Here is a 14,665-nt window from a genome sequence, read left to right as displayed (position 1 = left end):
AGATAAACCTTACTAAGTGAGCTGAATATTATGGAAACCTCGGTCACAAAGTTCTTTATCTGCTTTGAAATTATCTGCTAGGGAGCTCTACCAGTTTTTGGTGATACTGAATAGAGATTCCTGCCTGGTCACACTGATGGTTAATACCAATGGAAAAGGGAAAGGAGACTGAGAAGAATAAGGAAGGCAATTGCACTGATTAGCAGGATATAGGCTACAGCCTCAAATGATGCTGTAACATTTTATATTAGAACAATAATGATTGGAGTATGAAATAAAGTTGCTAGAAAATGGAAAAAGGAGCCCTAAAGGGCTGTTTCATTCAAGAAACACTGGTCACTGCAGACTGCTGTCTTTCAACTGACAAGATAAATATATTATGGATTAACAGTTACATAATGTTTCTGAGTGCAAGTTTGTGTGGGATAAACAGAAAAGAGCTTTTCATAATTCTAATGCGTCATTAGACTACAGGGCTTCACTATTCTATTATTATACTAGATTGACACATTTTTCATGTCTCAACGGGATTCTCTTTCCGTGGGGAAGAAAGCCAAAGATCTTACAATAATAGGTTAATTATAAGACTCTTTCCCCAGGACAGACTGAATGATACAGCCTACTGCAGAACTTTCCTTTAGCTGGAGAGTACAGAGACATGTTCAGGCAGTGCAACCTTCCACAGGGTTGCAGCTGTGCTGTTAAGACTGCTTTCAAAATAGGTTTGAGCTCAGCATATGCTGACATACAAGACACACAGACAAGGATGGTTATCAGATGTTATTCAAGAAGGAAGATGTCACCTCACAAATAGCAATGCTGGATGAAGTGTTCAGCATCATTCTGAGAGTAAGGAGTTTGCTTTGCTCCTCTTATTGGTTGCTCATTTAAATGAAGAGGTAGACAAATAACCTGGCTAACTGCAATGAGTATCACTGCTGCCAGCATGTCCAGAACTACTCTTACTACTTTCAGGCCCACTGCATTTTTTATGAATGTAGGCAGAGATAGATTCTGCAACATTACTATCTTCCAACACTGTTATTAATTTTACCCTGTTCACTCCCACTTTCAGTTTAGGAAACGCTGGGAAGAGATACCCGCTCAGTGCTTTGTGAAAGTGCCTAATAGCAAGATCTGACTTCGGAGAATGAAGATTGACTGGAGATTTAAAGAGCAGACCAGTCTTTGCTTCATGACTTCAAATGAGAAATTCTTGAGGTTCCTTACAGATGCCCAGGACATGGGCAGTGAATGCCATTATATCTCCCAGAAAGATAGGTGGTCATGGTGGTAAGTTGATGATTGGACTTGATGACATTGGAGGTTCTCTCTTCTGCTCTTGTCCAGCTATTCAGAAATCTTATGAGTTTGCTGTTAAAGATGAGTTTTCTATGTGTTTCAATCCATTTTCTGCTCCTACTGCTAGCACTTTCAGTGGTTCACATACTACTTAGTTAGAAGACTATGTATTTCAAACTCTGGCAATGGCAGAATTTAGTTGCATTTTAGACCAGAAATGAGGACATTGAAATTAGAGTGATTGTCTGAATAATATATATATTTTTTGTTTGTTCCACTTAATATTCAAAATCAAAGTGAAGTGGCCTCTAAAAGACAATCTAATATTTATAGCGTGTATGATTATAAAGCACTTATGATCAAAATTATGTTGCAGATGTTCATGTGGGAACTCAGCAATGCTGAAAAAGTCCAAAAGGAAGCTACAAAATTGAAGATGAACTGGAAACTGACCAGAAGATCCTTTATATGTAAAAACCTTTTATGCAGCTCTGGTTTTGTCAGAATGTGCTGACTCTAATTTCAGTTCTCCAAATATGAATATTAAACTAAAGTGTCCCAAAGAGAACAGTTACTTATTTATACAAAACGGAAAGAAAAACCAGAAAGGCTAAAACAACCACCAATGAAGTAGGGCACAGCTCCATATAAATCAAAGATCAAAGGAAAGCTTAATCAGCATCTAATCACGCAGTATTGTTGAAGGAATGTCCAGTAGCACCTGGGTAACATCCCAGGATAGATTTTTTTCTGCTTCTTTCAGAAATGATGCTTTTTGGGCCTTTTTGATACTGTGAACTCAGACTAGAAAGGTAATCCTGGCAGGAAGGTATAATGCCAGGAGCACCAGGTGAAGTAAGAGGACCATGTCAGCTGGCTGAGGGTGGTGATAGGTTAAGGGACATGAAACTTACCTCCCCTTATTGCTAAAGCACAGGTTTCCTTGGCCTCAAAGCTGATGCAATAGTAAAATTCCCTTCAAAACTCTTTACTTTTTTCCTCCTATTCTCCTTCATCCTCATTTAATTAAACCAGACAGAACAGGATAATAAAACAAAATCAACTTTGTAAGCCCACAGCAAATACTGTACACAATTTAACTTCACAAGGTATTATATGTATAATCTAAAAGACCAACGTTGACACTGTGTCAAATCAAGGCGAATTTTGCTGAAAAGCATCCAACTGCCTAGTTCACTCTATAGTTCTATTCCTCCATGACCTTTCCCTTTCCTCCTCCTGTCAGGCCACAGTGATACAACATCAACTTTGGGGAATGCCACCTTATTCCAAAGAAAATGAGTCAGTCCTGACAGGCAGCCAGCTGGGATAGCAGTGATGGGGAAAGTATTGGAATTCAAGAGTAAATGCTGCTGCACTTATGTTGCAATTTTTTTCCTAAGTGCCTAAAACTAGTTAAGCTATTCTTTCTCTTTCCAGGGCAAGACATCAGGCAGCAACAGCCTACAGATGATGCTCCATGGAGAGAAAGGCAAATTACATTTGTACATTGACTCAAGCCAGAGCTTTTGCAAGGTAACTGTGAATAAGCAATCTTTGGAAGCTTTAATTTTTTCTCCTGCAGAACACCACATACCCACAGCAAGAGAAAAGAACTCAGTTACTTCAGAAATGATGCAGGATATCAGATGTACAGCAGTGAGGATGTTGTTTTAAATATTGGCACAAGTAAGCAGAACTGGAACAGTGAAGAACCCATGTGCTGTTCTGCAGTGGTCTTTAGAAAATCAGGCAAGGCAAAGGCTTGTCAAGAAAAATGGGCAGATGGGAAGCACCACAAAGCCCTAATGCTCCGTGCAGTGACTATTCCGGGTTTAAGAGAGGCAATCATCCTGACTGAGCATCTCCTCACTCTGGAGTACAGATACTTCCTAGGCAGAATCTCAATGGCACTCAGTTAAAACCTTCTCTCCCAGTCTACATGCAAGTTCTACAACTCTAGCAACATTTAATACAAAGTCTGGCATATATATATATGTAATATAGATAATATACATGAACTTCAAACTTCAGAAAACTCTTATTTCTCATATGAAACTTCATCAGAAACCTCAATGAAAAAGAACAAATATACATTTTTCACATTCTGAGGATTTCCTGGGCTTTTTTTTTTTTTTTTTTTTTTTTTTAATTGATTTGCAGTTTCTTGCAATCACTTACATTAATGCAAAACCATTGTGATAATGAACAAATAGTTGACTGATTCCAAAAGAGAAGAGGCAGAACAGGACATAAATGATGTCAGAACAGTAAGTGTGAAGCCTTAAGCTGGAAGGAATTAAGAAATCTAATTCCAAATACAATCTTCTCTCCCCATAAATCCTTCTTTCTTTCTCCTAACTGCAACTTCTGAGACTACATTATCATTACTTGTGCTCTTAATTACTACCTATCCAATGGAAATGAGGACATTTTAATCCTGCTGAAGATTGCTTAAGTCTGGAATGTACTTTTAAAGTAGAATGATATGCATCAGATTGTGAAAACATCCTGAAGAAATGCCTTAAATGGCATTTTTCCTGTTACTATTGAATTACTTTTTAAAATATCCAAGAAACTGTGAGAACCTGAATTGTAACACATGAAAAGCTCATTTGCTCACCTGTCCTGAGGGCTATATGTTTGATTGTGGTACATAAGAACATTATATATAATTGTAAACACTGGCACAAAAATCAGTGTGATGCAACTACGGGATGAGAAACAGAACACAAAGTATACCGTTGTTCTGATGATTTGTAGCCACAGCAAATACTTTTTTCCTTGCTTTTAAAGTATGACTGATTTCTGATGTAAATAAATAAACAGTTATTAATGGTACTCCAGTTTGTTATAAACCTAAAGCAGACAATATTAAAAGTAGGGAAAAAAAAACACCAAAAAAACAACAAACAACCAAAAAGCGTTAATAAGTAAGTATTAATGTTGACTGAGTCTGATGTATAAATGGCTACACTTCTAGTCTTTTTACATCCAATATTTTCCAAGGTAAAAAAAAGAACAAACTTCCTACCCGTCTCTTCTTGCTGCACCACTGGCTCAACAGAAACTTGTGACCAACTCCTCCTAACAAAAGGTGAAGCATTACAGCTGGCAACAAACTGCAAGAAAGAGCTTCTTCACCACTGCATCCAAAGACTACTTTTGTCAAACAAAGCAACTCCTATGTTACTACTGTAAAGTCAAACTTTTTCTGCTTTTAAAAGCATCTGAATGTAATTTATATCTCCACACTGATGTTGATTACAACCTGCTGCTACACTTGGTACTTGATTCAGCCATCTTCTCCACTTACTACGTGAACCACTTTCAGCTGTGACCCTGAAGCTGGTGATAGAAACAGGAATTGTTTAACAACTTTGTTTTGAACACACACTACTACCAGTCTATGAAGCAGTCAGTCTGACTTCCTGGATGTTTACTCATTTATTAACTATCTTATGTAAGTCCAGCCAGCCTACTGCTAAAATCAGTGGAATTTATTTTCTGCTAAATTGAGAGAGAGAGATTCAAACCCTTAAGCTGTGTTCCTCTCTTTCTCAAGTATTTTCTCTGCCTTTAGTGTCATGAGTGTGGACCCTGCTGGCTCTACTCACTACATCAGCACATACTAAAGTCAGAAATGCTATGGGATCCTTGGAGTTACATTTCCTGGAATAAAGGTGTGATATGCACAAGCAGCATGTAATAACTAACACCGTCATTTGAGTGGGTGAAGTTTATAACATAGCCACCACAATCTGGATGCATTCTTACATCATCTGAACCAGAAGAACCTGCTGCAGAACAAGTTTACTATTCTTATCAGTTAGAAGACAAATTCTTTTGGCAAAACTGTATTTCTTCGGTTAGTGTATAATCTTTTCATTCACCAGTGCACCACTGTGCCTCAGCACATGGTTAAATATTGGGTACCACTGAATTCCATTTTCAGGAATAAGCTTCCCTCGTCCAAAACCCACAGGTGAAGTTGGTCAACCTTGTTATCACACAATAGACTAACCAATCTGTAACATTTCAGCACTTAGTTCATGGAAATATGAGGTATGAAAGGAATATATGCACTCCAGAAACATTGCTCACTAGGACCTGTCATTTCCTGGGTAGGAAAAAAGCTGTCAAGCTTTCCAGTTCTGTTGCTGTCTGGGCCACAACATTACATGGCCTGATTTCAGACTAACTATGATCAGTGCCTTTATTGAGTTTTTCCTGTATTGAGTAAAATTCAGTGCTTAAGCAGTTCTTGATTTGATAACACCAGCAAACACTGTTTACCACTTATTTTAAAGCCTTCTGTGTATTTTGCAATAATTAACTAGGTAGCTGTTGTAAAGACTTGATGATGTAAGTGAACCACCTATTTTGCAAATAGAAAAATGGCTGTTAGTGTCACAGAAAGAACAAAAATTGTCTAACAATGTCCCACCAGGACTGCACTGTACAGAGAGATGCAAACTCCCTGTATAAATGCAGAATCACAGAGTATGTTGGGTTAACCTGCACAAGCTTGTTAACTTATTATTCCAGATACTCGCATATTCGAGGCTGTGTTTCCAAAAGACACTAGATTTTAAACATGAACAGAATGCAGAGAACATGGGTTCAAGGCTCTATTTCTTATATATGTATAACTTTCAGTGTGAACAGGTTTTAGCTTTTCAGACCACTCCTCTTTTTAAAGAAAGATTAATACATTACTTTGACTCAATCATATGCAGTCAAGAGCACTAAGTTATGTCAGTGCCATTTGTTAGTAACAAAGAAGTGTTTTGGTTCAAAAAGCTGCTAGGGAAGAATCTTACAGATTCTCCTCTGACATAGTTTTTGAATGTAAATTTATTAAAATCTTTCCTTTTTTTTTTTCTAAACTGAACTATAAGGAGCCCTTCCTGAACTATGGAAGGAGTTTCCTGAGCTATACTGTGTCGAGACCAACAAAGAACAGTAAGAATCTTTCCTTGTATACAGTGTGAAAGAGAATTAGAATTATATATGTTGACGTTTATTTATAGTTAATGGTCCAGATTTATTCTTGTTATGTAACACTGTAGATGTCAACAGAAGAACAGGCACAAAGGGAGGGGAGTAGATAACTGACATGGCATACTGGAGACAAGCAGAAGTACCTAAGAAAAAGCTCCTAGATAACTGCACTGAAAATATTTCCACTCGGTCTGTATCAGACAGCAGGTGAGGTATAAGCCAAGCAAAGACAACTTTCTAAGCAGCAATGTATTTGTTCTACTGCCTGCCCACCCTGCCTGTTCCCTCTGTTAGAGCGCTTTTCTGTACACATGAAGACTCCTCCTGAAGGCAGTTACATTTATGAACTGTTTGCTCTCTGCTCGCCTTGCAGCCAGGAGTCACGCAGCCATCATTCACTCTGAGGGAAAGAGAGCCAGGTGAAGAAAAACGACTCTCCCTAAATGCACTCATAAATTCACACGGAAAAATAACTGCGTGGTGCTACCCAACACCTTTTATTAATACCAGGATGACAGTATTTCCATCCAATAAATCTCTTTAGCTTCACCTACTGGTCAAAATGGAAGATGCACCATTTTGGCCATTTCTTCTAGCCTTGTTATTACAGTTCCTGAAAAATATTAAATCATATAATCTGGCTCACTGAACATCCTGCTGGCAGAAACACCCTCTCAGAGAACGAGTAACGTGGGAGGCTGAGCACCGCTACTTCTCCCCACGCTCCAGTACAGCTCTAATGGCCCTGAGGAGGGCAGCAGGATAAACAAGCGAACGAGACCTAAATGAAACCTAAAGCAGAGAGGTTTATAGTTAAATGACACCAGTGATGCCGCACTGGACCAGAATACAGATTTCAATAATATGTAGGTCACTCTGAAAGTAATAACTCCAATTTATTTCCATGGAAACTATGGCAGATACAAGAAAACAATAACACTATTTGATACTACAAATTCTCAGCTACAAAATGCTATTTTTCAATGCAGCCGCCACCACCAGCTATACATTTACACCAGGAATGTATGAGAGCCTGCATGCTGCACTTGTAAATATCTGCACCAGGGGTGATCAACTGTTTCACTGCTGCTATGACAATCATTGCTAGGAAAGCATTGCCCATGCATTTCCATCTCTCATGTCTTTCACGTCACTCCTTGCTACTACCACTGCTGCAGTATACCACCCACCACCTCACTGTGCTCACATCCACTCTTTAGTCCCTATAAACATTCAGCAAATGTTGATGGATATCAGTGGGTGCCATTTTTTCTGCATGGAGGAACTAAATGACAGACCTTTTCTCCTTACACACTTCCATGTCAGAAGCCATTGTGTCACACTGCCTCTCTACTGCCATCTATCACACAGCAACAAAATGTAATGGAAAACTGCCAGGAAGGTTCAACCTTAACTGCCATCCCACCAACATACGCCTCTGATGTTGTGTGGCAATGTAATAAAATAGTAGCATTTCTTTCAGAGCAGTCCTTATACATATTAAGTGAATAGGCTGTGCACTGTACACTGCTTCCTTTTGATGGATAATTTTCCCTATCAATAGTACAGTGATAATATTTGCCATCTCATAAATATGCTTTAGGGCTGGCAAAATGAAAACAGACAGATGCTCTAAGTACTGCAAGAACAAGATGAAACTGGTGGTTATTTGCTTGTAGCCAAACTGGCTTCACAGTGACTGATTCATTGCTAGGGGAAATTAGCTGAACTCTCCACATTTAAAAATAAATAAGTCACTTAGCAGCTGTACCACAGTGCTAAGAATGGGACTGCAAGATTCAGACCTCAGGCCTATGGAAGACTGCATCTAGTTTGTGTATTTTGCAGACGTGAAAGGCAGGGAGAGCAGTGCCACTGTGTTTTCCACTTTGTCTCAGGAAAAAAGAAAGTAACGCATTCAAACTCAAGCACATAATGAGAGACTCTTCATAACAAGTATAGAAGTGCACAAGACCAGCAATGCAGCTCAACTTTGCAAGATTATGATGTAGGCACTGTGTTTCTTTTAGCCTGGATGCAAAGGCAATCATGCACAGTTAGGATGTCTGTCATTGCCCTTTTCCTTCCCAGCAGGAACATTCTAATCAGTTACGTTCATATTCAAAGACATCAACACTTCACAGTTATTGCAAAAACAGCCAGACTAAGGAGAGTGCCAAGGGAGCCTCCCCTGAACAAAGGGAGGCAATGCAAGTGCAGTCATGTTATTCCACAACCAGGAGACTCACTCCTCCCCAAACCAGGCTGTAGAAGCTGCACTTCTACAGCAAAGACTTGTTTATTCTCATAAAGCCTTCAGAGCATAAACACTATGAGGGTATTATCCAGGTTACTGAAATGTGGTGTCATTAGCAGGAACATCGCAGCTTTATTTTTTTTTTTTAACCACAGATCCTTAATGTGGGAGGCTTATTATGGAGTTGTTTTCAGAAGCTGAGAACAAGTTTGCAACTCTCCAGTGTGCTCCATAGGCTTTGGTCCGCTTTGCTTTTTTTTCCCAGCAGTAAGTGACACATTTTCCTGAACAGAGACTTTTTTTTTTTTTACTAATTAGAGGAGGTTTCAGGAAAGAGGATGGAAATGGAACCTAAACGTGTGCAGTTTAAATTCTTCTACAGGATTATTGCAAAACCTACTTTATGCAACTTAGCATTCTTAGGCATTCCCATGTACGTACCTTGTGTGGGTAATAAAGTTAAAGTAATATGCTTAGCCTAAAAAAGCACAAAGCAGATGTGTGGATTCTCAAATGTTTGTTTAATTACAGTTAAATATATGCAAATATGCCTAATTCCAGCCTTCAATATCTGCTCCTGGCCATAGCCACTTCAGATCTCTGATGAACACCCTGAGCATCAAAGCAGGAGAAAATAACTATTTTTTTCTGTAAGAGAGTGCTGGGGCATTGGAGCAGACTGTCCAGGGAAATGGTGGAGGCACCATCCCTGGAGGTGTTCCAGAAATATGGAGATGTGGCACTGAGGGACATGGTTAGTGGGCAGTATTGATGGGGATGGGTAGATGGTTGGAGCTGATGATCTTAGCTTTCTTTTCCAACTGATATGATTCTGGGAATCTATGATTCTGTGTATGATAGAACAGCTTTGATAAACGAATATGTCTAGGTGAACCAGAGGTGAGTACTTTATAAGTACTCTTTGTAGAAATATGTTGCTGAGGAGAGAGCAACTAAGGTGAGGGGTGCATAAAAAAAGCACATTTTTTCACATGGATTTATGATGGAGAAACTGCAGCACATAGCAGGTCACCTCATTTGTCACCAAAATGCGGTCTCTTGTAGAGTGGAAGGTAGTCACCAATTAAGAGTCAATAGCAACATTATAATAACAGCTTTGAGCAAGGGATTTTGCAAAGCCATAAGGGGAATTTTAGGTAGGCAGAATGTAATTATCCATTTGGAATTCAGCCAGATACGCACAACTCTCTAAACTCTGCATTTGCTGCCAATCTAACACAGCATCCCCACAATTTACAGCAGCAGCACTGCTAGGCAGATCACAGATTAGGCAGTAGGTATCTCATGAGCTATTTGTAGGATGGTTACAGCAAAACCTGCTGCATGGGAAGAAAAAAAGACAGAAAAAAAGCCAGAGAAGTAACAGGCAGCATGACAATCTCTCTGCTACTTTGAAGGCAAGGGCAAAACCTTTTTCACACATTAGAAATGTAAAAAGTTATTTGGCATATCAACATCCTCGCAAGCAACTGCAGCCATCTGGCTTCCTTTCAAAACTCCCGCCCAGACAGCTCCTTATTTATACAGCCCCTGGGGAACCTTGTGCTTCTCTGACAGCTCCAGCAGGCTGGCAGGGTACTTTCCCTTCTCTGTTCTGATCAGCCTAGATCTGTGCTTTGGCTCACAAGCAGCTTTCTGTTCCCAGACATGCTGCGGAAGCTGGAAACAAGTGCCAGCTGAACTGGATCTTTTCAACAAGACACAATCAGAGCTACAGTCTCCACACTCAACAGGCCATCTACAGTCCTCTGGGCACACACTCATGCTCTGTTTTCTTGCTACTACAGGATTCACTTCAGGAGACTAGCATATTACACAGACTAGCATGATGGGCTGGAAAGAAGCCCCTAGAGTCCATCCAGTTCACTTGACTTAGCGTTGTACTCACTGATGTTCTTTTCATCCAGTCTGTTCAAGCACCATTTTGAAGAGAATAAAATAGTAAACAGTGCACCAAGTAAAACCCTTTGCAGGTCCTGAACTGTACTCCCCACTGACTTACTCGACGCAGCTTAAGTGATTGCTCCTGCTTTCTCAATGCCTTATCTTTCCAGGAATGGTTAGAGTTTGAAGAGTGGTAGTGAAAAACAGAGGTTCGTAAAGAAAAAGGAACAATATGCTTCTCTTGCTACTGAGATGAGAATAATTGTATCATTTATAAATGTATAAGATCTACAGATTCTCCTTCATTTTCACGCTCCAGGAGGGCAAGTCAGTTCTGAACTGAGAGACTGAAAAGAAACTCTTGCAATGTTATGCCCTGAGCTGTCATGCTTGGACTCACAAAATCATTCAGATTAGACAGGACCTTTGAAGGTCCAAGCCCCCAGTCAAGAGCAGGGCCAACTTCAGAGTTAAATCAGATTGCTCAGGCCTCATTCACACAAGATCTGCATATTTCCAAGGACAGAGGCTCTACTGTTACTTAAGGAATTCAGAAATTTGCAGACCTGAGATCTGACAAGGATAGCAATTCTTGTCTGTGATTTAATAGCTCTGGAGAGCTACACAAAGTCAAAATATCTAAATCCAAATTCGGATCTTCCTTTAGCTAAGAGGAAACATAAGGCTACTGCAAAGCCTGGTTTGAGAAAATTTCTCTGAGATTATACAAGGAGCCTGTCTCTTCTAATTATGTCTGCAGCAATATGTTTTAAATTAGGTATCTACATTTAGGAAGCGTAAACATATAGAAAAGGACCATATATACATATATATATATTTAAAATTAATAAGTATCAAGAAAACCTAGAAAAAACCAGCAGCACCACCCACCACTGTAACTCTTCTTGTGACATTGATGAGCATACATACTTATAGCTGTCCCCAACCTCATAATGCCCTCCCAGCTCAAAACAACAAAATCAGTCACATGCAACATAAACTGTGAAATACGTTTTGGGAGAAGTGGGCATGTCCTGAAAGTTACCCTCTTCAGAACATTTTTATTTAAAGTTAGACAAAGTAGAAGAAATAAAAAGAAATCAGATATCTTTCTCTCTGCATCGGGAATCTCTTCCATGCTATAGAGAAGCACTGATTATAGGGCAAACATTTCTGTTGCCAAATTGCAACTCTAGTTTATTATGGGTAGGGTGCTCTTATTTTTAATTATCAATACAGCACACATTTTATGTCTGTCAACCTTGACTGGAAGTCTTTAATTAGCCACCACATCAGGAATGGGACACCCGGGTTACTTCCAACACAAAATAGTTGAGCTCAGCACCGTTTTGCTGGATTCAAGGATTTACTCAAAAAAATAACATCCAGGAAAAAGTGGTACTTTTGCTCATTCAGAACTAGGCTGCAGCAACACAACTCTTTCAACAACATTTTCACTATGATTAACTAATAACAACCTGCCTTTAGAAGGAGGCTGAAAGCTCAAGGAATGGGTGGAACCAATCTCATGCTCCCATAGTGAAGTATGGGATGTGAGCTGTCACAGCTTGGTATGGCTTCACCTGGCAAAGGTTGTCATGGCTTGGTACAGCTCTTCACATGTCTGCATGGCCAGGCTCAACACAGATCAGTATGGCATGTCAGGGTATATCTTGGCAAGGCTTGTCTCAGAAGAGCTTGGCACAGTACTCAGCACATTTTGGCATGGCTGGGAACAGTTCAGCTTAGTTTAGCTCAGCTCAGCTAAGCATGGTTCGGCATGGCACAGTTCAGTATGGTGCAGATAGGCACAACATGACTCAGCATGGTTTGACACACATCAGCTCTGCAGGGTTTGACTCAGCACAGCATGGCACCCTTTGGCTCTGCCTGGCCTGGCACAGCTTGCACAGCCCGGCATAGCACAGCACAGCGCCCCCATTGTCATCACAGTGCAGTGTGGCTCCAAGACAGCCACACTGAGCCAATCCTGCCCACAGCCCTGCTCAGCCTGCACCCCATCCATCCATGTACATGCCACCAAGCCAGGTCAGACAGTGCGGCTGGTTTTTCCATTCATAAAAAAAAAAAATCCTAGACAAAGAAGTCCATTAGAACTTGCTATGTAGATCCCAAGAGGTAAAATCCTGCTTAGGACAGTTAGTAACCATGCATGATTACTCTTATTTAAGTAGCCAGGATGTTCTGTCATCAAACAGCAGCACTGAGCACAAATGGCAGTCTGCTAGGAATGAGCTCCAGCTGTTACACATCAGCCTCAGAACTGCATGGGAAGGTCACAGACTAACCAGAAAGGTTGTGAAATCTCCTTCTCTAGAGATGTTCAAGACCCTCCTGTATGCCTACCTGTGCAGCCTGGTCTAAGGAGCCTGCTTTGGCAAGGGGTTGGACAAGATGATCTCTAGAGGTCCCTTCCAGCCTCTACAGTCCTGTGATTCTGTGACTGGGCAACTGTGGGCCTGCCTCTGGCTGCTGTAACTGGATGCAGTGAACCAGGTTCCAGCAGAGCTTACATTAGCCATCAGAGGAGACCAGGAACCTACAGACAAGGATATATTTTCAAGTGCTTTTGGCTGTGCAACAGCATTCACTGAGAAACTCAAACTTTAGGCAGAGTCCAGAATAGAGTCCAAAGCAAGTTCCTGACAGTCTGCTGGCTACCCAGACAAGAAAGCTTTCAGAAAAGACTTATACTCCCTTAGTTAGCACCACTCACCAGAGAGCAGTCCAAAGATGCTTAGAAAAAGATTAAAGGAAAGAGGATGGGTTTCCAGGAATATTTCCAGGTCACTCACTGTAGCAAACTGATGACCTACTAGGGCTTATTCAGAATTCCCTCCTTTCTGTTTTCTCCAATGAGTTCAGAAAAAAAGAATAAATTTAAGAAGCCAGTATACGGAATGGCAGCAGCTTTCCAGAGCTTTTTCTGTTTTCTCTGATGAAGTAGCTTCACCTCAAGTACTGTGTGCAGATGTGGGCATCACAGTACAAAAAGGACATGAACAACTAGTAGAGAGTGTCCAAAGGAGGGCTACAAAGGTGGAGACAGTTCTGTAGGACAGGATGTATGAGGGGCAGCTGAAGTCAGAGCAGAGTAGGCTGAGGGGAGGCTCATGGTGGCTGCAGCTCCTCAAAGGGAGCAGAGGGCAACGCTGAGCTCTGCTCTCTGTGACAGCTATAGGGCCCGAGGGAATGGCATGGAGCTGTGTCAGGTGGGGGTCAGAGAGAGGTTCTGCCCCAGAGGTGGGCATGGAATGGGCTGTGCAGGCAGTGGGCACAGCCTCAAGATGCTGGAGTTTTGGGAGTGTTTGGACAACACTCTCAGACACAGGGTCTGATTTTCATGTGGTTCTGTGTGCAGCCAAGAGGTGGACTCAATGGTCCTTAGGGGTCCTTTCTAACTCAGGATATTATGTGATTTGAAATGTGGTAATACTAGGCTCAGTAACAGCCCTTTTAAGCCAAACCCCCACTGTGTGCGTAGGTAAGAAGGAAAGATGAGAGCAATGCCGCCTGTTTGCTTTTCTGACATGGAGAGTTGTGCCTCATTTGCTCTACATCACATACAGACACCCTCTTCAATCTCGTGGAAAACAAACACCACACTTATTTTCATGTTATCTAACACGACTCTTCACAAGCTCCCTGACTAAAATAACTTAACAGCTAGAAAAAGGCACTTAAAAAACACCAGGTTAAATAACAGACTGAGCAGTATAGAGAGCTTGCAAATAAGTAAGTTTCAGAGCTACAGCTCCCTGGATTTGTTTAGAAAAAGGGATTCTATTCAAAAGTAGCAGATTTAAAACTCATGGATGGAAATGGAAGAAAAATCTCAGGCTCTGTATTTAACCCCTTCCATCATTTAAAAATGAAATCTTTGGAAATTCAGTTTGTATCCTCCATCCTCTTTTAGGAAAATACTCTTTCTGCCTGTAGCAGAAAAAGGCAGCAATAACTTCAGGGTCTCTACTTCTATTTGGCAGCAAGTGAACTCATCAGCATGGGGAGAAGAACCTTTAATGGGAAAACACCTATTGTAGCTTAATTATTGCATAATTATTTTTTCTGCATATACCATTCCACATGAAAAGCAGCGTGTTTACAGTTAGCAATATTCAAGCCTTAATTTTAGTCAAAATTACCTTGCTAATGTTTTCCTTTATGTTTCTCAGA

Source organism: Excalfactoria chinensis, chromosome 13, assembly GCF_039878825.1.
Source record: "Excalfactoria chinensis isolate bCotChi1 chromosome 13, bCotChi1.hap2, whole genome shotgun sequence".
Classification (NCBI taxonomy): Eukaryota; Metazoa; Chordata; class Aves; order Galliformes; family Phasianidae; genus Excalfactoria; species Excalfactoria chinensis.
This window is presented reverse-complemented; position numbering follows the sequence as displayed.